This window comes from Haemaphysalis longicornis, unplaced genomic scaffold (genome assembly GCF_048455015.1).
Source record: "Haemaphysalis longicornis isolate Haplotype H1 unplaced genomic scaffold, Haemaphysalis longicornis Haplotype H1 scaffold_2, whole genome shotgun sequence".
Classification (NCBI taxonomy): Eukaryota; Metazoa; Arthropoda; class Arachnida; order Ixodida; family Ixodidae; genus Haemaphysalis; species Haemaphysalis longicornis.
In genome coordinates this window covers 228,603,087-228,606,630 of record NW_027526295.1, presented here as the reverse complement: position 1 = coordinate 228,606,630, position 3,544 = coordinate 228,603,087, and positions in this window count along the sequence as shown.

The following is a 3,544-nucleotide window of genomic DNA, read 5'->3' as shown; positions in this document are numbered from 1 at the left end:
AATCCCTGTGTAGATGCGACGCATCGGTGGTTCACGTTGCAGCGTTGGACAGCGGAGGAACGACGCTGGAACGATGGAGCGGAGCGGCGCAGGCACCGCGTTTTATAGCGCGCATAACGGTGAGGGGACGCGCCGGCGCCAGTGCGTCTGCCGCGGCTATGACGCAACACAATCCAACACAATCCACTTTAATCCAATCCAATCCATATCTAATCCAATCCAATCCAATACAAGCCAAGCCAAGCCAAGCCAATGCCCCTCGCGAGAGAGTGTTCGCTATCGGAGAGGAGAGGGGGTGAGCGGCGGAAAGCGCAGCTGGCGCAGCGAGGAGAATGGGGGAGGGTGACAACGCCGGATGGATGCAGGGACAAGGCGAGTGAATGAGATGCGTTCGCATCTAAAACCCTAAGTATAACGTACTCTTTAGTACTTAAGGTTGGTTCCCCGCAAGAAGACACTGTGTGCAGGGGTGTATACTTTGCCGGCCGCTTGCTTCGTTGTACTGGCGTCACTTCCGTGACGGATATGACATCAGCGAAATCTTCGTGTACCCAGGACTAAAACACTTTCATGTTAAAAAAGTGTTGACGTCGTCGGTTGATGGTAAGGAAGGTCTTGTGGTAATTTGGTCAGTGTGCATTAACGCTCCGTTGAGTTATGGGGTTGTGTAAATTGTAGTATGAAGGAACGAGCTCACAGAGTTGCGTCCTCTTTCGGCGGCAGTGCGTCTTGGAGCAAAGCGTGTGAATGACTTCGGGAACCGACGCTAGATTATTCCCAGTAAACACGAGATTTAGCCGTATCGGTCAACCACCGCTACTCTAGAGTTTTATGCGTACAGATCGGACGAAGAACACACTTATCCGCACCACAAGTCCGCTTCGCGCGTTCCAAAGATTTTTCAAGTACGTTTCTAAGGCACCAAACCAATCTGCCCTTTTTAAACAAGTATGATTTCATTCGCTGTGGTGGAAAGGAACGTCAATGGATCTGAACAAGTTCTGTTTTATTTTTCTCCGTATAAAATAAAAACAGAAAAGTCTTTCCTTGCGGTTTGCTCCTCCACAATTTAAGAGCTGAGCATATAAGTAAATAACCTTCTGCACACTTAGTTCCAAGCAAACGCCATTGTTTGCGCACGCGGTAGTATTGCTTGCAGAACAGTTCACATCTGCGAAGAGTGTCTCAAGTTAAACTGATTGATTAAAATACTGGAAGTAAATATTACGTTGCATTTTTTACTGGTAACACCCTACAAACTTCAGTTGGAAGCGTCCTCTTTCACGGCAGACATTTTTTCAACCAAATTCATCCAGAGCACAGTTTTAGCACTTATAGTTCTGACGCTGGCAAGGTCTTCTCCAATTGGATTGAAGGGAGACACCAGGCAGTCAAACACAAACGCCCCAATTCTGCTGTGTGTTCGGAAATACCGGAAAAAGAACAGCGAGGCCATTTTTTGCAGCTTTGTGCAAAATCATTCGTGTATGGCTTACTACCATGTCTCAAAAAGCTGTCTTCGGTCTTTCGTTATTTTTTTCAGATCTCTGGTTGTCTTGAAACATGCAAATATAAAATGAATGTCAACCCGAGAAGTAAGGGTGCGTCCGCGTGTGGGTGGCCGCTGAATGAAAGTAATGTTATTTTTATTTCATGATAAAGACTCCAGTGTGATAACCCGGAACCGAGAACCCTTGACCCACATTACAAAACGCGGGAGTGGGCTTCGCATTAAGGTCTAGCCTTTTTAGCGGTAAAAGGGAGTGATAAAAGTATCAAATATTTCCTTTTATGAATTACTTGCTGCATATAAAACACATTCTCCTCACTTCGAGCCGCGCTCGATACATTTTCTTTTCTTGAAGGTTTGCGAGTGGGGAATTCCGTTTCTTGACTCGGAGCACTCGTAAAGGCTTCAAGCGGAAAGGTCAGGCACCCTATTGAAACCTTTTTTTCCAAAACACAAAGTGATTCGTCCATGCCAGAACGGCAATCACCCGCCGCAGAGTACGTTTAGGCAAACTTGAAAACCTAATCATGAGGTTAGTACAAGAAAATAATCTTTTCAAATACCGGCAATCAAGTCCTCTACTACTAACTGTAATATCACGAGCGGCTCAAATTTATCAAGATTTCTGAAGCAGGGAGAATAATGACGTTCTGAGAAGGCTGTCAAATAACAAATGCCACTGCCGAGTGTACTTCTATCAAGGTTTGCTTCTGAAAGACAAGAACCGTTTTTGGCTTTTAGGCAAGTGATTCATCACAGTGCTGAATTCTTCTGTTTGTCGATCCAGGATATTTTTATTAGGAACAATTAAAGAGGGAGCTAATTGGCCAATTCTTTGTCAGTATCTTCAGAGCAACAAAATATTTGCTATATGCGCAGGATACATCTGGGCAACAGCATAGTGATTTCATTTGCAGTTTTCGCAACGGAAGTTTGATGGGTAGCTTGTAACGTATACAATGCGTATTAATATCAACCCATCTTAAAATTTGTATACGTAGTGTGTACGTGCGTGCTTTCGTGAATCCTTTTGATTGTTTGATGGGTTGTTTAACGCGCCGACGCAACGCAGGCGATGGGGTGCGTCACAGTGGAGGGCTCCGGATTAATTTTGACCACCTCATGATCTTTAACGTGCGCCGAAATCTCGTACACACGGGCGTTTTTGTCTTTCGCTTCCATCAGAAAAGCGGCTGCCGCGGCCGGCAATCGAAGCCGTGGCCTCGTGCCCAGCAGCGCAACGACTTAGCCACTGAGCCACCGCGGCGGGTTTGTGAGCCCTTTTACCGCATGGTTTAAAAATAAAGCGCCACTACGAAAAGCAGGAGTTGAAACCGCACTCGATAGGTTCTGTAAGGGAAAGCATAGCTTTTCTGGGGCATCATTTTGCTCATAAAATCAGAGTGTAGGGATTTTATACAAGATCTTTAGGTTAGAATGAAGTCCACGAAGGGGAAGTATAATTCATTATGATGTGTACTAGTTCCTTCCCATGAAAGCTGAGCCAAATTACATGACGATGAGTGGTACAGCTGGACGTCCGCGCAGTTTCAGACAAATACAAAAGTCCGCCTTATACAATTACACCCACTGGTCAACGGCGGTGTTGGCGAATGGCCAAAGACAACTAGGACAGTCCGAATTTAAGAGGTTCAGATGGCTAGCAGGTGATAAGCAGCCAAAACTGCTCCACGTGAACGGCTGGGATAAAATGCTCCTTTACAACATTTGGCAGGTAATGACAATTTCTGGTGAGAAAGAAATGAATAAATGTGCTGTGCACCACTACAACAACACTGTGTCTCGTTTTTATGCGTGCTAGACTTTTTGTTCATTTCGGGCTTGATGAGTCATTTGGTTCATATTTTGCGTTTTATACACTCGCCGACTTTCTAGGAGAAGTCAACCGCTTTTTTTGGCCCCAAACTATTTCAAACCAGAAATCACTGTGCGCATGAACTCGCCCAAAAAACTTTGGTCGTCCTGAAGTAGCAGCCGCTGCAATATCCCCTCAATTTAGGCAAATACGCACTG